The sequence below is a fragment of the Mesoplodon mirus genome, assembly GCF_964341445.2.
Source record: "Mesoplodon mirus genome assembly, chromosome: X".
Taxonomy (NCBI): domain Eukaryota; kingdom Metazoa; phylum Chordata; class Mammalia; order Artiodactyla; family Ziphiidae; genus Mesoplodon; species Mesoplodon mirus.
In genome coordinates, this window is record NC_138981.1 from 52,281,993 (window position 1) to 52,304,290 (window position 22,298).

A 22,298-nucleotide genomic window follows, 5' to 3' on the forward strand; every position below is an offset into this window, starting at 1 on the left:
TAGGTGAACTTTAAAAATATGCTAAGTGAAAGAAGCTAGACACAAAAGGCTTTTATATGATTTCATTTATATGAAATACCCATATAGTTAGGATAAATACTGTTTAATGAAGCTTTTGTTTTATTTACATATAAATATAAATGTTCTAGGTTGTGATGTAAAATATATTTCTTACAGCAGGCAATGGTCAACATAGTTTGAAAGCCACTCTTCTAGATTATGTTGAGACAGATACTGGTGATCAGGACAGTACCATAATGTAAACAACTAGAATCCTTCTCCTTGCTTTTGAAAGTGCAATCTTATCCTTTCTCCACATCACCATCTATTGACCCTTCAACCCACTGCAGCCTGACTTTCACTTCCATCGTCCCATAAGAAACTGCAACTTCTTGTGAATATAAACAAATGACCAACTTGTTGCTAAATCTCATGGCCAATTTTCCATCTTTATCTTCCCTGACTTTTCTCCCTCTTGACTCCGTTGATGCCTTCCTCCTTCCTGAAATGCTCCATTTGCCTTGGGGACACCATCCACATGACCTGTCTGGTTATATTGTTTTTACTTCCTGCTTGGGTTCTTCTTCATTTAGTCATTAAGGGCATGATTTCTCAGGGTTCTTCTAATCTCAGCCCCCTTTTCTTCTCATTTCATACTTGCACTGAATGATGGACCTATCCATTCCCAAGGCTTTAACTACCTACCACCTACATTACACACTGATGTGCCTCCTTTCAACAAAGTTACAGGACACCAGTGGGGAAATAAAACAGATATAAGTGCTTGCCTGCAGGGAGCTTACAACTCTCTGCTGATAACCCCTAGGTAGCTCTCTTGAACTCCAGAGATGAATCTCCAACTGCCTTCTTGACATCTCCTCCTGAATATCTCACAAGAATCTCAGACTTGATAAGTCCAAAAGTGAAGTCATCTTCTCCCACCCCTGCCAGCTTCCTCCTTCCCCTGAGATCCCTGTCACTTAGGAATGTCACACACAGAACTAGCCTAAAACCAAGGAGATATCCCTAAGTCTTGCTTCTCCCTCACCTTGCTACTAGCCAACCAGTCTCTAAGTCTTGATGATTCTCTTTCTCCTTAAGGAATGTGTCCTCCCTCTCTCTCCCTGCTGCCAGCACTGTGGTCTCTTGTGCAGCTCTCTCTCCCCAATTCAGCTTCTACTCTCTTGAACAAATTATCTATTTCAAAAGCAGTTCTGCCCTTATCAATTCTATGGTGGATACTATATATTGGTTGCTGTGGATCCACGCCACTCCCCTTCTAGCCTGCCTTCCTATATTGCTGAAAAGCTAAAAACCGAAAACTACAACAACAACAACAACCTGTCATTTCTCAGACTTCTTTGCATCCAGTGTTCTGGATGTGATTTATTTCTGCCAATCATATGCATATGCACAATATTTGGAAGAAAAGTGAAAATGCAGAAACCATACTTCTGCTGTTTCTGGTGGCAAGTAGAGTGGTGGGGATTTAGGGTTTTCTGCAGCCATGTTACATTTCCATAGGTCCCAGTGTCTGGGCACTGGCTTTGTGTCTTTGTACAAGCAGGAAATGAGACTTTTTAAAATTATTTATTTATTTATTTATTTATTTATTTATTTTGCTACTGAGGATTTGGAAGGCATAATGTTACTCTAGTCAATAGTTAAGGCAGTGGCAGATTCCTAATTCCTAGATTGCAAATCAGGTGGAGTGTTCCCAACACTCCTGATGCCTCACCTTTCTGCTCGTGGCAGAGAAAACAGCTCCTCTGGTGTTGTTCTGGGAGTCATTCCTGGAGGCCCAGTCTAAACCTTGCCCCTTCAGCCCTTCAACAAATTTTGTAAGCACCCAATTTTCTATATTAAAACTCTGCTGAAAAAACTAGACCAATTTAATTTCTGCAGCTGAACCCTGGTTTATACAGCTCCTCTGCTCAAAGGCCTTCCATGGCTCCCCACTGCCTTTAAGGGAAATTCTGCAGTATGGCATGCAATGCTTTGTCAATCTGGTGTCCTTTGCCTGACACTTAGCAGGTGCTTCATAAACATCTGTTGAATGCATGAATGTCTCCTTCATCCACTTGTTTCTTCTCAGAGAATTATATCTTCCAACCACAGAAGGCAAGACATGATGAGACCTCAGAGAAAATGTACTCTAAACCCTCATGTTCTACGTTAGGAAACTGAAGCCCAGAGAATGAAAGTAAGCTACACAAGATTACACAACTAACTGCTGGCAGAGCAGAAACCAAAACTCTTATTTCTTGAATCTTGAAAGTACTTCTGAGAGATTTCAGACTTTGGAACATGACATTTGATCCCAGCCTATTTGCAGTTAGCTTTCTGCATAAGGTGACCATTCAACTCTGTTCACAATTTCAAAAAATTAGATGAGGCTCCCACATTTCAAGAAGCTCTGCCCCACCAACAGTTGCACCCACAGAGAGCTGACCATATGAACACAAAGCAAGAAGGTGGCCATCTGCAAGACAAGGAGAGAGGCCTCGAAAGAAACCAACCCTGCCAACACCTTGATCTCAGGCTCAAACTGTGAGAATATACATTTCTGTTGTTTAATCACCCAGTCTGTGGTACTTTGTTGTGGCTGCCTTAGCAAACTAATGTAGAAAATCTATCAACATCTTAGTGATCAGTTTGGCATATGCTGGAATAACATTAATAGTCACTTTAATAGTTTTATTAAAATTTATTCTGGATGTCTAAAAGAAAAAGGATAACCAACAAGGATCTACCATATAGCACAGGGAACTCTGCTCAATATTCTGTAACAACCTAATTGGGAAAAGAATTTGAAAAAGAATAGATACATGTATATGTATAACTGAATCACTTTGCTGTACACGTGAAACTAACACAACATTGTTAATCAACTATACTTCAATATAAAATAAAAAGTTAAAAACTAAAAAAGCACTGCCCCAACCTCAAAGGCAGCCCTTCTGCTAAGTATCAAGGAATCACAGAATCTCTTGGTATAGCAAAACCCCAATTCCATCCTTCAATCTTTTCTGTAACATCCTCATCCAGTTTTAGCTCCAACACACACAACATTGGTGAGGTTCCTCTCTCCTAAGACAACCTGTTAGTCTTTGGGACAATCTCAGTTCATGGAAAGTTCTTTCATCTCTTTGAGCCAGATGCTATCACTATTTCTATCACAGCCACTGCTGAGGAGCTAATCACTCCATGAGATAGTCTGGAATATAAATGTTCCCATACTCACATTAAAATTACTATAAGCACCCAGTATATTTCCCAGGATCCAAAAGGCCCTCATTAGATAATAATAATAATAGTTAACACTTATAGAGTGCTTACTCTGAGCACTGTTCTAAGCCCTTTACATATATTATTTTAATTCTCACAACAACCTTATGAGGAAGATACTATTATCATCCTTATTTTACAGGTGAGGGGACTGAGGCATAGTGTTTAAATAAGTTGCCCAAGGTCACATGGCTAATCAGTGGTAGCGCCCAGATGCAAACCCAACCCAGTCTGTCTCTAGAGCCTATGCTTTTCAACACTATGCTGTATAAATGCCACTAGGTGACACATGTTCCACCTTCCAGTAGCATCTGACATGATGTCTCCTGGGTCACAGGAATAAACTGCTTCAATGTCCTTACTGGAGTCCCAGTGGCCTACCACCCAGATATAAGATATCTAGGTCTTAAATATTTGCCTTCTATCTGGGAAAAGCCAATACCTGGTTGTCCTTTGCCCCTCATGGTTCAAACAGCTCCCAAATCCCCACTTCTGTCAGGAAGCACACCCAAGGAATGTTCCACATTTTGTCCTGACCCCTACTGCTACTTGCTTATTTGCCATCCAACTCCCACCTCAACCACCTGATAATCCCCGATATTTGCCACAGGCAGCCTGAAGATATTGAATCCTGTCTGTTCATGTTCTTGGTTATCTATATGACTAGATGCTCTTGCACATTCACTGAATGTCAGCTCTATTTAGGAGAATCAGTTCCTTGAGGACAGGAACTCTTGGTTAGTTCAGTTGTTCAGCACAGAGATCACCACACCCCCCAAATCAGTTAAATTCAATAAGCAGTTATTTTGACAGCTAAGGGGTACAGAGAGCCTCTCAGGAAACTTACAGTCTAGTAGGGAAAAGAGTCACAAACACACATAATTTCAATGTCATACAGTAAAATATCCTAAGCACAATCAGATAATGAATAAAGTTTTTGTTGATGATTATAGAACAAGTCATAGAATTTCATACTTGAAATGGGAAAAAAAGGTTATTTCCTTCCAACCTCCCTTTGTAGGAATTCTCTCTACAGTATATGTGATGGGGTAGGGGGAGTGGAGGGGGAGGAGGAAACATCTACTTTGGGCAAGCATGGTGCTAGGTTTTTCAACATGTCATTTTATTTAATTCTTCCCAGAAGCCCGAAAAGAAGTAATTGTTACTGTTATTTTAAAGAGTAGAAAACTAAGGTTAAGAATGTTTACATCATTTGCACAGAGCCATACAAGTAGGATGTAACAATTGCAAGGTTTAAACTGAGATCTACTTCCAAAGCCCACCTTTTTTTCTCCACTCTCTCTGATGAGTTTTGTTCAGCAGCCACTGGAATATTTTCAGTAACAAAAAAGAACTCACCCTGAAGCTTCCAAAGCCATTATTCATTTTGAGCTAAAATTCCCTATACTATGGTTTCTGTCCATTTGTTAGAGTGCTATCCTCTGGGCGATGCAAAAAAGGTCTATCCTAAGCAATAGTCTTCTTAAGTGTTTGAAGACATCTATCATGGGTTCAAACTCTTATTTCTCCTGAACGCCCACCTTACACCCACACCCACACACACACCCACATGCGCACACACACACACACACACACACACACACACTTGTTTTGCAAGATAAACATGACCATTTCTTTAAGCTCTTCCACTTATGGCATGGTTTACAGTCCCCTCCCCAGGCTGGTTGCTTGTCAGTTTGTCCACACAGCCCTCAGAACACATATCCAGGTGGGAGTGACAATGGGGAGTATGGTGAAACTGTCATCTCCCTTATTCTAAACATTGGACCTTAGGAAGAGCTATCTGTGAACTCATGTTCACCTAAAATGGCTGATACTTGCATGTGCTGCTGTGCCCCCACAATGCCTTGAGAAGCTCATGGCAAAGTGAAATAAGCAGTGGAAGAAAAGCTAAAACTTTTGGATGTAAATCCAGCCTCTGCTTCTTGGTAATCGTATGACCTCAAACAAGTCCTTAAACTTCCTTAAAACTCAAAACGCTATGACTTGTTTTCAGTTGTAACTTAAAATAAAGCATTGGTTGTTTTAAAATTTCAACAGTCTTGCCAAAGTTGTGGCAGGCATGGAGTTGGTCCCAAGTGGGGTACTCTGAGGAAAGGGTGATGAGTGATTAGCTTAAGTTAAAGAATAAAGTTGCATATAATTGTGTGGTTGTGGGGGTGGCATTTTATGGGGAAAAGCAGACATAAGATTAAGAATTTGACTCTGCCTGGGGACTTTTCTCCTAGCTATCTAGAAGTTTAGCTCTAATTACATCTCTTCAAAAGGAGTCCATCCCTGACCACCCTCTCTAAAACTGAACCACACCATCACTCTCTATTCCATTATCCTGCTTTTCTTTCTAGCCCTGAAATTTTATATAATTATTGGTTTATTTTCTCCCTTTATAAAATGTAAGCTCCATGAAGGTAGAGACTGTTTTGTTCATTGCTTTATCTCTAGCACCTAGAACAGTGCTTGGAATTCAATAAATATTTTTAAATGATTAAATAACTAAATGGTAAATGAATGAATGAATGAATGAATGAAGACCAAAGCATAGTCCTGCTGATTCACAATGTAGGATGTAGAGGAAATGTATCATGGAATTATTCTCTGCTGTGGCCTGTGAATACCAACCTTTGCACTGCCTCCCCTCCCCCAAGGGCCTTCGTTAGTCAGAACTTCTCCAAAAGGGACTAAAAGTTCCAGATTACAGGCTGAGAATTTCAGGACCTCTTTGGTTTTCTGTTCCTTGTTGGCAGAAGCCATTCTAGACTGCCACTAAGAAGGAAGCCCTTCCCTCAAGAAAAATTGCCTATACCACCCTGCTGTGTCCAAAGACTGAATACATCTCTGAATAAATACCCAAGAACAGCAATTTCCTCCAGTTCCTTTGCATGCATCTATTTCAGGCCTATTTCTTTCTCTCTTTTTGGGGTGGGGGAGGTGCTTATTGCAGTTCTATTTCAAGCAAGCTAGTGGGTCAAACAACCTGCCTCTACTCAGGTTAGAAAAGAATGGTTGGAAAAGAGCAGTGAGTCTAAAAGCCCCTTCAGAGGAAGTACAATGTTTTCATATCAGGCTCAGTATCAGTATCAGAAAGCCAAACCCAATAATGTATCAATTCAAGGTTGGGATGGGCAGTGAATGCTTCCCTGAGGACTAGTGTTTAGTTTTGGAGCCTAATCTCCTGGACAGTTCCATTTTGGGGCCTCATGACTCATTCAACCAGCTACCCTTCTGACTCCTATGTCCAAGTTTATTTATTTACAGGCTTCATTTAAACTGTAAACTGCTGTGCAATAAGGACACTAAGCATTCATCATCAAATTAAACATGGAGTTTTGCTCAGAATAGATGCCTGACAAGCATTACATAGATAAGCAGGTAGATCGGTAGGTAGGTAGGTAGGTAGATGATAGGAATAAGTTGAAACTGCAGTAGGAGAGGAGGGGGTTAGTTCAACTAGGGAGTTTGTAAGATGCTAGATTATGTGTCAGAGGGAGTCTAAGGATTTGACTTAGGAACTGTATTTTCTATAGAAGTCCAAGGTAGTCTAGAAGTGAGGCTCTGAGTGAAGATATAAAGAGAGTTGGACACTACCAAAGATTGGTAAAGAAAAGATGTGTGCAGGACACACAGATGGATAGAGGCTTGCAGAGATTTGTGAGGGCCAAGATGAGACTTCTGAAGCTCTCTGTGGACTGATATGGAGATATCTCAAAGATACATTATGTGCAAAAAAGAAATATGCAGAATTAACATTGCTACTATTATCCAAGGCAATCTACAGATTCAATTCAATCCCTATTGAAATACTAATGGCTAGGGCTTCCCTGGTGGCACAGTGGTTGAGAGTCCGCCTGCTGATGCAGGGGACACGGGTTCGTGCCCTGGTCCGGGAAGATCCCACATGCCGCAGAGTGGCTGGGCCCGTGAGCCATGGCCCTCTGAGCCTGCGTGTCCAGAGGCTGTGCTCCGCAATGGGAGAGGCCACAACAGTGAGAGGCCCACGTACCACAAAAAAAAAAAAAACAACAATGACATTTTTCACAGAACTAGAACAAATAATTCTAAAATTTGTATGGAAACACAAAAGACTCTAAATACCCAAAACAATCTTGAGAAAAAAAAGAACAAAGCTGGAGGTATCACACTCCCTGACTTCAAACTATACTACAAAGCTACAGTCATCAAAAGAGTATGGTGCTGCCATAAAAACAGACACATACATCAATGGAATATATTGGAGAGCCCAGAAATAAGCCAACCCTTATATAGTTAATTCATCTACAACAAAGGAAGCAAGAATATACAATGGGGAAAACAACAGCCTCTTCAAAAATGTTGCTGGGAAAACTAGACATTTACATGTAAAAGAATCAAACTGGACTACTTTCTCACACCATATACCAAAATAAACTCAAAATGGATTAAAAACTTGAATGTAAGACCTAAAACCATAAAAATCTTAGAAGAAAACATAGGTGGTATGCTCTTTGGCATCAGTCTCAGCAATATTTTCTTGGAGCTGTCTCCTCAGGCAAGGGAAACAAATGCAAAAAGAAACAAATGAGGCTACATGAACTGAAAAGCTTTTGTGCAGTGAAGGAACTATCAACAAAATGAAAAGGCAGCCTACTGAATGGGAGAAGGTATTTGTAAATTATATATCTGATAAGGGGTTAATATAAAAATATACAAAGTACTCACAAGACTCAATATCAAAAAAAAAAACAACTTGATTGAAAAATGGGCAGAGGACCTGAATGGACATTTTTCCAAAGAACACATACAGATGGTTCACAGATACATGAAAAGATGCTCAACATCACTAATCATCAGGGAAATGCAAATCAAAATGCAAAATGCAAATCAAAAACCACAGTGAGATATCACCTCACAGTTGTCAAAATGACTGTCATCAAAAAGACAACAACTGACACTGTTGGCAAGGATGTGGAGAAGAGGGAATCCTTGTGCACTGTTGGTGGGAATGTAAATTGGTAAAGCCACTATAGGAAACAGTTCCTCAAAAAATTAAAAATAGAACTTCTACGTGGCCCAGCAATTTCACTTCTGTGTATACACCCAAAGAAAAGAAAAACCACTGATTTGAAGAGATATATGCACCCTTATATTCATTGCAGCATTATTTAGAAGAGCCAAGATATGGAATCAACCGAAAGTGTCCATCAATAGATGGACTGATAAAGAAAATGGGGAATATTACTCAGCCATGAAAAAATGGAATCTTGCCATTTGTGACAACATGGATGGACCTAGAGGGTATTATGCTAAGTGAAATAAGTCAGACAGAGAAAGAAAAATACTGTATGATTTCACTTATATGTGGAATCTAAAAAACAAACAAATGAGCAAACATAACAAAACAGAAACAGACCCATAGATACAGAGAAAAAAACTGGTGATTGTCGGCGGGGGGAGGGGGGAGGGGGAGGGGATGAGTGAAATAGGTGAGGGAGATTAAGAGGCACAAACTTTCAGTTATAAAATAAATGCCATGGTGATGTAATGTACAGCATAGTGAATATAGTCAATAATATTGTAACATTATTAACATTGTATGGTGGCAGATGGTAACTAGACTTACCGTTGTGATCACTTTGTAAAGTATAAGAATATTGGATCACTATGTTGTACACCTGAAACTAATATAATATTGTAAGTTAATTATACTTCAATAAAGGAAGTAAAAAGAAATATGCTGAATAGTATATAAAATGTGTGATTTTGGGGGTGAAAAAGAAATAAAATAAAAAAGTATTTTTGTATCTGCTTATATCTGCATAAAGAAATTCTGGTGAACTCTAATGGGGGAACCTGGGTGGATAGGGGTCATCCACTGTATACATATTAATAGTTTGTTTGATTTTTTAACCATGTGACTGTTACATTCATTAAAATTAAATTTTAAAAATGTTAAATATGTTTTGTGATCTTAATAAGCTCCCTCCCCCTTTCTCTTTCTCTCTGCTTCAATTAACCCGATTATGAAGAGCCCTACACTTAGAAGGAAGCAGTATAGCTTGAGAGTTCAGAACACAGGGATTAGTCAGCTTGCTGAGTTTCAACCTTAGTTCTGACAATTGCTGGTTGTATGACCTTGAGCAAGTTACTTAATGTTTTTGAGCCTCACTTTTCTCATCTTTAAAATGGGGAGAATGGTATAATGCCCTGGTACTCATTCTGCCCTTCACTTTAAGCAAGCCCCAGACTCTCAGTACTGTAGTTTCCTCACATGAAAAACAGGGAGATTCTTATGGTTCTTGGTGAGGGTTTAATGAGTGAATACATGTAAAGTGCTTAGAACAATGCCTGGCACATAGGAATGCTCAGTAAATGCTAACAATTACTGTTATTTGAGAGTTTGAATATTATCTTTGCCCCCAACTTTAGGCAAGAAAATATATTTTCTGAGCCTCAGTTTCCTCATCTATAAATAGAAGAAACAAATAATGCCTACCAAAAAGATGATGAAATCATGAATTTGAAAGTGCTCTATGGATTAAAACATTTGGTTAAGGAAAGAAGAATTGTTATAGTAGAAAAAGGTGAGGGGGATACTAAATGAAGATTCTTCTTATTCAATGCTCCCCATCTCACCTCCAGCATTCTGAATGAGATCATATCTAAGCAGCAAGTAGAGGTCTTTAAAGGTCATGAGTCACTTCTGTATTAAATGTCAGATTAGTCCTGGTTCCCACTTCTCTAAAGCAGAGTGGTAAAAAGGGGCTGCACACCAGTGGTTGAGTGGTTGCCACTCCATCATGAGATGCTAAATGTTTCTGTATAACTGTTCTTATTTCTAGGAGGTGCTGAGGTTCATTGATTCCTCTGCTATCCTTAGCAGCTTCTGTGAAAGGAAAGAAAGTTGCACTCAGTCCTGAAGGCACACTCTCCCCCCTGCATACATATAACCAGTTTATGAAGTACAAAATAAGTCACTTAAGCAGGAGTACCAATTCTCCAGATCACAGCACACAGCCCTTACAGGCTCATTTTATGATATTATCTGGTTTGCACCTCACAGCAGCCCAAGAAGGCTGGCAAGGAGTGAGGGGTAATAGTTCCCACCTTACATAAGGGGAATATTCTGCTTCTCAGAAGGAAAGTGACTTAGCTCTCACCACTTCATGGGAGAATGGAAAGAACAAAGAATTAAAAGCCAGAAAACCCAGTTCTGGGAAAAGTACTTTAGAATCTGTAAAGTTCTATACATTTGGGATTTTTAATAAACTGTCATGCCAGGGCCAGGACTATAATCCGAGTTTCTTGTCCTCTAGACCAGAACTCTTACTGCACTGATGATGGAAAAGAGAACAGCAAATAACGATCAAGAAAAATTATCCCCCAAGAATAACTGCAGCTTACATTTAAATAGAACTTCACAGCTTCTTAAATAGGCCTTTTATCACATTTCAACCTCATTGCAACCTTGTGAGGGAAGTGCAGCTAGAAATAGGAAAGTAAAATTTTAACCCCCCCTACACATACTTCTTATCCCTCTTCCCTGCTGTATTTTTTCTCCTTAGCACTTAGAACATAGTATATGCTTTATGGAATCATTTGCTTAGCATGTATCTGCCTTAGTAGAAAGTCCATTCCACAAGGACAGAATTTTTGCCCGTTTTGTTCACCATTCAGTGTCTAGGACAGTGCCTGGTACATAGCAGATGCTCAATAAATATTATTAAGTAAGTGAATGAAATGTCTATGTGGCTGTGTGCATGTGTGGGGGGGGGGAGAGAGAGAGGGAAGAAGGGAGGGAGGGAGAGAGAGGGGGAGAGGGGGAGAGAGTGAGTGAGAGAGAGAGAGAGAGAGAGAGAGAGAGAGAGAGAGAGAGAGAAGGGCCCCATTTTGCATATTAGTAACCTGATATCCAGAAGAGTTAAGCAATTTTCCCAGGAAGGACTTCTGAAGCTTCCCATTTCAGCCTGTTCCCTTCACCTAACTGCCTGGCTGGTTCAGGGACATCTTACCTCTGCAAAAAGGAATATTTACTGCAAATGCCTCTGCCTTTTCTATGGCCAGCTTCAGGCATGGTTGGCTACAGGCAGCCTGAGGTTCTTCTCCTTCATCAGTTCACTCATCCATTCCACAAATATTCACAGGAGTGCCTGCTATGTACACAAAAGGTGTTCTGCCAGGCTTCATTGACCTTTACACACCCAAATACATTTGTCTCACAAACACTCAAATGGCTTCCCTGAGTTTTCACAATCTCTGGTATTTATAATGGTGAGGGAGGAAGGGGCAAAAGTCATTTGAGTTCTCAGCATGTGGCCTGAGGGTCCTGCTCTCTTCCACAACCTACCTGGCAGTTTCATGCCTACCTCATAGGATTGTTGGGAAGATTAAACTAGATACACATGCAAAAGACTTAGAGCAGCGCAGTGTTTGGTGCAAGGTGAACGCTGGCTTGGTAAATGTTAGCTATGATCCTCAAGCCCTACTGCATTCGTGATCTTATTGCTGATACCCCTTACCTCTGGAATGAAGGAAGCCAAGCAAAAATCCCCTCCTGGCAAGCGGGGAGAGTAACACTCAAGGAACTACTCTAGAATTACAGATCTATTTCTTATCCTGGCTCTGTTTGAAGATAGATGTGTGGAAAAGATACTTCATCTCTCCCAGTCTTAGTTTCCCCAACTTTTAAGTATAAAGAGTGTTGTGATGCCCACATAAATTCACATATGTGAAGGTGCTTTGAAAATTCAAAATACCAAAAAAAGTGAGGGATTATTATTGTACTAAAATAATAAAAATGATCATTAATTGAACCCTTGTTATGTGAAATACACTGTACCAAGTGCTTTACATAGATTAATTTCATATTTACAATAGTACCAATGACCAGGTACTACTATTATTTCAGTTTCACTGATAAGTTGTGATAGTTAATTGTATGTGTCAATTTGTCTGGGCCACAATGCCCAGATATTTGGTCAACATTATTTTGGATATTTCTGTGAAGGTATTATTTTGGGTGACATCAACATTTAAATCAGTGGACTGTGGGTAAAGCAGATTATATTTCACAATGTGGGTGGGCCTCTTCTAATCAGTTGAAGACCTTAATAAAACAGAGACTGACCTCCCTCTAGCAAGAAGGAATTCTGCCAGCAAACTGCCTTTGGACTCACACTGCAACTCTTCCCAGCTTGCTGGCCTACATTACAGATTTGGGATTTGCATCTCTACAATCACGTGAGCCAATTATTTAAAATAAATCTCTCTCCCTCTCCCTGTCTCCCTGTCTCCCTCTGTGTGTGTGTGTGTGTGTGTGTGTGTGTGTTTATTTATAAAGTTGACTCGAACAATGCAGGAGTTAAGGGTGCTGAGCAAGAGCACAATTGAAAATCCACGTATAACTTCACAGACAGCCCTCCTCCATATCCACAGTTCCATATCCATGGATCATATAGTACTGCAGTCCGTATTTTTGGAAGAAAAAAAAATTCACATATAAGTGGACACACGCATTTCAAATCTGTGTTGTTCAAGGGTCAACTGTGTAAACACACACACACGCACACACACACACACACATATCCTCCTGGTACTGTTTCTCTGGAGAACGTTGACTAATATATAAGGAAACTAAAGCTTAGAATGGTTAAATCCCTTGCCTCAAATCACACAGCTAGTCAGTGGCAGAGCCAGAAACCTAGGGGTCATCTTCCATTTTTCCTCCCTGTTCTGTACCTCTCTCACTCAATCCAGCACCAGTTTCCATTGCTTCTATCTCCAAAATTGTTGTCCAATCTGCCCTCCTCTCCTCAGCTCCAGTGACTTCATTTCTGCAACAGTATCTCAACTGGGCTTGCCATCTCCATTTTCACCCTCCTCAATCCATTCTCTATAGCCTGCAAAAGTCAACTTCTCAGATCATAAAGCAGATCCCACCATTCTACTGCTTCAAATGTTTCCTATTGTACTTAGAATAAATAGCACTTGTCAGTGCCCAGCACTATCACGCACACTGTGAGCGTAACTCAGTCTTCACAATAACACTATGGATAGTACCATTATTATCCCCATTTTTCAGAGGGTATAACTGAGGCACAGAAAGGTTAGGTAACATGTCCAAGGTCACTAAACTAATAAGTGGCAGAGTCAGAATTTGAATCTAGGCAGTCTGGTTGAGAGTGTGCTATTAAACACAGAACTATACTGTCTTTGAGTATAGCTGATGCACACCTTCCCTGGGCCTGCAAGCTCCCTGGGCCTACAAGGTCCCGTGTGAGCTGGTCCTTGTCTGATTTTCTGCCTTCCTATCATGTCACTTGCCTCCTTTTCTGCCTGTGCTCCAGCCATACTGACCTTCTTTCTATCCCTCAAGCATACCAAACTATCTCAACCTTAAGGACTTTGCACATGAAATTCCTGTTGCCTCTCTCAAACTCCCCACAAACTTCACTATCTCATCCTTTATTTTTTATTATAATCCAAATTTGTTAGGATTTTTCCCCTACATAGCTGACTCAACTTAAATGTCACTACCCTGGTATGTCACACAGACCTTTTGACAAAATGTTTCCTCATGGCAATAAGACTTCTTAGAGCTAGCTGAATGCATTTATTTTCCCCCACTGCCTGGTTTCCATTACTGAACAGTTTAATCACTTGCAGAACTAGTCATATTCTAACACACACACACATAAAACACCCCCCCACCAAAAACAGCACAATGAGCAAACTTCTCAAAACAATGGGCTAAGAAGAAGCTCCTCTCATCATGTCATGGGTATGTTTGGGGGCCTTTTTCAGTCCCTCCTCAAGCAGAGAATTCAGGAAGCCTTGGGCTGGGGTGGGAAGGATATTTCCTTGTGAATGAAATTCCTGTTGGATCTCTTGGCACTCAGAAAAGAGTAAAGTTGGGTCTCATCTTCTGAGGGCTGCATTCAGGGCAGTAGAAAAGATCATATTCTACCCGCCCAAGTGTATATCCCCTCTGTACTGTTAGGAATAATAATTCTTCCCCATATGGGTAGAGAGCAACAAAGTTCACACAGCCCCTTCCTGTCTACTCACACATATGATTCTCACAGCAAACTGGGAAGATAAGTGAGACTATGTGATGGTTAATTTTATATATCAACTTGACTGGGCCACAGGGTGCCCATACATTTAGTCAAATATTATTCTGGGTGTTTCTTTTCTTTTTTATTTTTAATTGAACTATAGTTGGATATGGGGATTCTTTTCCCAGTTATACTCACTTTGTGGTCTTGGGTAAGGCACCCTCCCTATCTGAGACTCAGTTTTCACAATCTATAAAATGAGTGGTATTAAAACATTTTGTGTGGGAGGTAGGGAGAGCACAGAGAAAGCAAAACCCTTTTCCAAAATCGTAAGCAACAACCTAACATATGAAGCAAAAACCCAGGTGCTCTGGATAAATCAAAAGTAGGAGACCCAAATTTATGCCTGTCCCTGCCCCCCTCCCTTGAGGCACTGCCATGGTAACCCTAGGGCTCTGAGGCAGGGGACCTGCAAACCTTTTGTGTAAAGGGCTAAATAATAAGTATATTGGGCTTTGCAGGTCATATGGTCTCTGTCACAACTACTCAAATCTGCCTTTGTATCATGAAAGCATAATGAGCATGGCTGTGTTCTAATAAATATTTATGGACACTGAAACTTGAATTTCATATAAATTTCTGTGTAATTTCATATACGTGTATCACAAAATATTGTCCTTCTTTCAACCTTTCCCAACTATTTAGAAATGTAAAAACCATTCTTAGTTTGTGGGTTGGATTTGGCCGTCAGGCTATAGCTTGCTGACCCCTGATCTAAGGAGTTAGGCTAAATTATACCCAACGTCATCCAGCTTGAACATTACAGCTGAGGCAGCCCAGAAGCAACATGAGCACTGTAGAAAGTAAAGCCTGAAATTATACTGTTGCCATGGAAATTCCAGAAAGTAGATAACAGAGTGGACTGGGTCTGCTCAAGGGTAGGAGACTACCACAAAAAGGAGAAGGCTCAAATTCTGATCTAACCCCTCACTTCCCCAGGCTGATCTGTATTGTAAACTACTTGGTGGTTCATCTACTGTCAGAACTTCAACTGTGACCAATGCCTCCCAATTTGCCTCTGAGCTCAATATGTAGATCACCAACTGGCCTATTGGATATCTCCCATTTGAGGCTGTTCAAACATCTCAGACTCAACTTGGCTCAGACTGTACTTGTCATCTCCCCTCTATAAATGCTCCTCCTCGTTTTGCATTCCCCATCTCTGTGAAGGATATCACCATCCACTTGGTCTCACAAGAAGACTGTCACTGGGGGGAAGTAAAGGAAGACCAGGGCACATCAAGTTTTGATTGATACTTCACCAGACTGATGGCGGTATTTTTACTATTGGCCACACCTGTCAGGCTGTGGCTCATAGTCCAAAGTTGAGTTCAAGCCCTAAGTTTCTGCATTTCTACACTGGCATACATGTGGATTAACTGTGACAATAACTGCAGGTTGTCTTCCAATGGCCCCTCTTCCTTTGAATCAGAAACCTTGCCCCTGATTGTTAGCTGTGCACATAACAAGCCAGTTTACATAACTACATTTCCAAGTTTTCCTTGCAGCTGGGAGCATCCATGTGGCTCAGTTCCTACCAATTAGATTTAAGGAGAAGTATTAAATAGGGCTTCCTGGAAGGCTTCTTTCAAAAGGAGGGTCAAGCCCTTTTCCTCCTCTTTTACCCTCCCTTCATGCTACCTAGAATGTAGATGTTAATAAATGTTCTGGAGCTTCAACACCCATCTTGGATCATGGAGCAACCTCAAGAATAAAAGCCAAATGCTAAGGATGGTAGAGCAGAGAAGTCCCTAAAGACTTTCTGAAGGTACCATATTGGCCCAGATGTGCCTATATTCTGACCTATTTTATGTGAAAGAATAAAACCTGTGTGTTTTAAGCCAGTGTGAATAGATTTCTGTCATTCATACCAGAATTAAATCAACGATTAAACGTATCAGTTGTCTTTGTATCTTACTTATGCAGAGATTTCCACCAACTCAAATGTTGTGGCTTTTATATAGGTAACATGAAATTTGGTATGGAATTAGTTCAAGATTCCATATTCTCCAAAGTGGTGCCATACCAAGGGTGGAGCAATAGGAGTAGGAAACCCTTAGTGCAGGCAATGAAAGAGTGTACTAGCTACAGAATTATTTTTAAGACTAAAAGTCAAAGTGTACTTTTATTATCACTATGTGCCAGCAATTTTAAATAATGCCAGTAACAAAATGCTCCTCCTTGAAAAAAATCTTTTGTTGGTCAAATCTCTAAACAATTGTTATTACTGAGTTTTAGTAATGTATTCAATACATAAAGTTTCAAATTAGTACCTTTGATTACTTATCCTTTGATAATATTGTATTCTACATGGAAGTTGATTCAGAGTCGCTTCAGCTGATTCCAGTTATACATTTGCCACCCTCCCACATACACACAGATTTTACATGTGTTCCCTCAGTTCATTTTACTTTGGAAAGGTTTAAGACCATTCAAGGTAGCTTTGGGTGCATTTCATGTCTGCAAATCCTTCTGGCACTATATGTTCCAGAATTTAAATAGTAGATTTGAAGTAAACAATGATAGCACAACAATTGTAAAGTCAAAGAGACAATGTAATTTATTTCAATTCTGTCATCTATGTGACCAATTGGAGTTTTTATTTGTGCTTAAAATATAAAACAGAGAAGATAATACGAACTGTAAAGTGTAGTATTTTTGTTCAATAAGTACACATTTTAGATCATATATGAGATGTTACTGAATTTGAATATCTTTAAAATTGAAGTTTAGTCTTCTTTTTCATTGTTAAGTATTTGAAAATTTAAAAAAGCAAATCAATAAAATAATTATTAGTACTGATTAGTACATGGTTATTACTGAAAATAATTTTGTCACATAGAGGAGAGAGTATTAAAAATGAGCCATTCCAGATGTCACATATGTTAAGTGTATCATATCTTCAAAGTACTAATAATATACTTAATATTCTCCAGAATCCCAGAAAGCAAGAGACTGGTTCATTGGTAATCCACACAGAATCAACCCTCAGTTAGCCTCACTAGAGGCCAGGAGCCCAAAGCAGATCATTGGATCATTGACACAGACACAAAATTCCCTTGTACGCATCCACCCACTCTGTGCTCATTCTAGCTCCACACTCAGCCATTCGGGATTTGGATGGGTGGTCAGAAAGGAGAAAGACACAGACCATCTACAATGCTGACTACAGCCCTTTCATACAGATTATCATCACCCTGGTCCAAGCCACCATCGCCTCTAGCCTGGACTATTCTAAGACCCTCCTCACAGGTCTTTCCTTTGCCCCACTACAATCTATTATCCTCTTAAAATTTAAGTCAGATTATGTCCCTATCTGTTCAAAAGTACCCATCTCACTCAGATTAAATGTCCCCAGGACATTGGCCTCCTTGTGTTTCTTAAACAAACCAGCTGTGCTCTCTCTGGCTGTTTCTTATGGCTAGCACTCTCTTCACCTAAACATCCTCAAAGACCTTGTTCCTTCACTTCCTTCACATCTCTGCTCAAATGTTCCTTAGTCAGAGAGGCTCTGACTGATTTATCTAATATATCATCCCAGCCCTATCTCTCTCTATTCTCTTACCAGGTTTTCTTTTTCTTCTTAGAGCTTAGCATCTCCTGACATATTGTGTAGTCATTTATGTAATTGTTTAGTGAGCTCCCTTGACCCTCAGAATGTAAGATCCATGAGAGCAGAAAATTTCTTTTTGTTCACTGCTGCCCCCAGCACCTAGATCAGTGTCAATTCATAGTAGACTCTAGGTTTTTCTTGAATTAATTAATAAGCTCAATAGATCCTATGAGGTAAGTTACTTTGTCCCCATTTTATGGGTGAGTATACTGAGAATGGAAGAGGTTTGACAATTGTCAAGTGTTTCAGAGCTGAGAAGTGTAAAAGCCAGGACCCTCAATGTCAGACTTGTGATTCTGAGACCAGCTTTCTTTCCACTCTAGGCATACTGCCTAACCCAGCACAAACTGCCATTGCAGACACAAGCTATGAATAAATACACCGAACAATTTACCATCAAAAGTGAGCTCACAGTTTTTTTTTAACACTGTCTACTGAGATGGAGTTTATTCTGTAAAATGCCGACTGATGTTTTACTGTTCAAGGACCTTTGTGTAACATGTGACACTTGCAATCAGTTACAGTAGTCAAACGTTCAACAAAGAAATCTCACTGTTATGAAGAGCTCAATCTGGATTTCAAGGCCTTTGCAAATGAAAGAACAAGGAGCAATGACCTTTTGACTAGCCATATTATAAAATTGTGGCTAAATATATACTCCTATTTTTTCATAACGAACCACTAGTTAAATTTTACCCAACATTTACTTCTAGGAAACTGAGAATCTCAGACCTGGAAGGAATTTTGGTAATCATTAATAGCCCCATTTAATAGGTGAGAAAACTGAGGCTCAAAGCACTCCTGTCAAACAGCAGGGCAAAGGTTAGAAGTTTCCTGCCTTCTAGGCTGTAATAGAATTTACTACTCCTATCTCTTGAATCCTGGCAAATAGTTAAATAAATGCTTTCATCATATAATATTCACTACTTCAGTCTCCTAAAAATATTATGAGATTTCTCCATCAATCAATCTTTAATTACATAGTCTCCACAAGTTTTCTGTTACTCTCTCCTTTCTCACACACAATTGGCAAAACTTCAGATTTCTCCATTAACTTAATCTGTTGTCAGTGGGTGGCTCTGGACCCCTATACTACAATATATTTAGGAGAGGAAGGAGGTCTCACCTAGACCCTGATGCTAGAAATACTAGGACTGTCATGGGTTTTATTCAGGCAAAATTCATGGCATTAGTTCATCATGAAGGAAGTCCTTTACCAAGATCATGACTCTGTGTTCCTTTCTGCCTTTATCAGCACCATTTGATGATTCTGTGTAGCAGTGGAGAGGGACAGTGACAGAGAGTCAGGAGACTCCTTTGCTGGACTCAGTTTTGCCTTCATGGAGCTGTGTGGCCCTGGGAAAGTCTCTCCTACTCTCTGGGTCTCAACTTTCCTGGATGGAAACAAGGATTTAAAGGTCTTTTCCTGCTCTATGGTTTTCTGGTTCTACAAACATTTGAAATAGCTTTATGGGACCCCAGGGAAAGAGGGAGATCTGAGAAGAGTCTCTTGAAGCCCTGGCAAATACAAACTAAATGACTTCAAGAACCACTGAAACAGAGGTCTAAGGAAACTGCAAGGAAGGGAAGAGGACAGCTCCTCTGAATACAGTCCTAGCCCACACCAGATTCCCTCCTCCTTTCCAAAACGGGAGCAAAAAAAGGAGTTAAATATCAATTTTTGCCCAACACCTTCAGGCTACTTTCCGTCAGCTGTAAGTTATGGGTGGCAGTTCAGAAGTGTGGGCTGGCATTGCCATCAGTGCCTGCTGACCCAACCCAACTGCCCTCCAAGACCCTCTTGCCCATGCCTCCTGGCTGAGGACAAAGGCATGCTGGCCTCCCATGCCCCAGAGTCCCTGACCAGACTTGAGCTACCCCTGGCTGAGTCAGAGAGGCATCAAGATGCAGCCACCACTTCCTCTCTGCAAAGGAAGTCATTCCAAGGTCTCCAGGTGGAGAACGGAGCATCATGGCATACAATGAACTGTTGGAGGATGATACTAAACACACACACAAGCACACACTCCTTGGATGGGGGTGGGGGGGAGAGCTCTCCTAACTGAATGGGGCCCAGATCTATTTCCAGGATGGCAGTTTCTGTAGCTGTCTCTCCTTGACTAAGCCCCAAGTGTGGACAGGGTGACCCCAGCACAGGCAAGGAAGGGCTTCAGGACTCCCCCAAGCAGTTTCCCTGAGAATGGCTCTCTGGCTTTTCCCAGGAAGGGGATACACGCAGCTCTCCCATACTGTCCCTCCACAATCCCAGGCTTTGTGACTACCCCCTCCCTCCCAACCCCGTGCCATACCCCCCAATCCCCCCACCCTCCTGCGAGACTAACTGCTCCCAGAGAGCCCCTCTACCAGCCCCCTTGCCTCTCTGGTCTTCCAGGTGACCCCCCACTCGGGGGTGGCAGGAACGGGGACCGAGAAGGGAGGGGGGTTTCCTCGCAGGCAGGCAAGCAAGGGTTCCTAAAATGGCCACAGCAAGCTTGCTGGTATCTCAAGGACAGCGGAGAGGGCGGTGGGCAGAGACTAGGGGGCTCACTGCCTGGCGGCTGGTGAAGGAACTGGGGGTGGGGCTAGGGGACTGAAGCTCAAGCTGGGGAAGCTGCGGTTATGTGCACTCACCATTCCCGATCCACCCCTTATCCACTGCATGGTGCTAATGAAGTCCGGCTTCTCCAAGGCCCCGGTGGCTGGCGCGGGTTGTCTCGGGCTGGCTGGGCTGGCAGGGCTGGAGCAAGCGAAAGCCCCAGCGCCCCCTCCCCCTCGCCTCCTTCACAGCCCTACAGCCCAATCCCCTCCGCTGCGGACCTCGCCTTCATTCACGGTGTTCCATCCCTGCAGGCAGGCTCTGCCTTTCTGCCCCGCAGCTCCCGAGGTGCTTGGCCTGGGAAAACGTGGGAGGGGGGCTCCCCACCGACTGCCTTTGTCCCCTGCTGAGGCTTGAGATCTGGGAGGTGGGGTGCAGGGAGAGGATGTGGGTGAATAACCTCCGCCCAGGAGAAGGCAGCTGCCACCTCTGCCTGCCTCCGGCTGCGCTGGAGTTAGATGCTGTTTATTGTGGGGCTCCCCAATTGTGTCGAGTCAGCAAAAAGTCCTTTCCAAAGTTGCCAGAGGTGTTGGGCCAGCGTTTTAAATAATAAGATCCTGACCCAGTGGAGCTATGCCAGCACTCTCCCGCGTCCCTCCCTCCAGCACTCCTTCTACGTAGTCCCCTGGGGTCTTCTCTCCTAGTGCTACTCTCTTGGGGATTTCATTCTCATTACCACTTTCATTTCTCAGAACAACCTTGTGGAGGCAGGCATTAGTATCTCCATCTTACAGATAAATAAATAAATAAATGATGGAGGAGACCTATCTAAGGTCACATAAAAAATGATAAAGTCTCAACTTTACCCTCTGCTGCTTTCCAGGCTTCTTTTTGCTATCATTCATACACACACACACACACACACACACACACACACACACACACCCTCAGGATTCTTCCTCACGCCCCCAGGAATATAAAAGGTAGCTTGTTGATTAATGAATTTTCCATTTGCTTATTTTGCTGAGAATAAGTCAAATGAACATCAGCAAAACAGGCAAACGGAGAAACCACCCACCTCTTCATGATGCCTCTAACTCTGGGCAATTCGACCCAGGCTGGCCTCTTTGCCTCTGCTGGGAGTTGATGCTGTTGGTCACATTCACACCCATTATCATTACATATAGTCTTACAATAACCTTGTGAGGAAGACATGACTGGGAGTGTTAATTAATTAGTCCCCTATTACAGACATGAACATTGAAGCCCTGAGATTGAAAAAATATTTGCCCATGGTAGCACAACCAAACAGGACAAGAATCCAGTGCTCTGGACCAACAGGGAAGTTCAGGAAAGAAAGGGATTAGAGAAACAGAGGTTGCAGCTACAGCAGGGAGGAATTAAAATATGACATCAGAAAGACGTGCCTGAAGGTGAATGGTATGAAGACATCACTGGCCCCCCACACCACCTTATTGTCCTCTACTTCCTACCAAGCTCTCCCCTCTTCATCCAAGCCATTGTTTTGGCCAAACAGCTGGCCAAATATCGAAGCAGCTGCCTTAATGAGCACCCTGTCCTGGGAGGGGTATAAGCAGAAGCTGAATTGTCCTATGGCAAGGGATTCCTGAATCAAATGGGAGCTTAGCCTGGGTGACCTTTCAACTTCCTCCCAAGTCTTATGGTTCAGTAATCAAAAATTCTACAATGTCTCCTCACTTTCTCACCTTGGGGCCTTAATTCACACTGA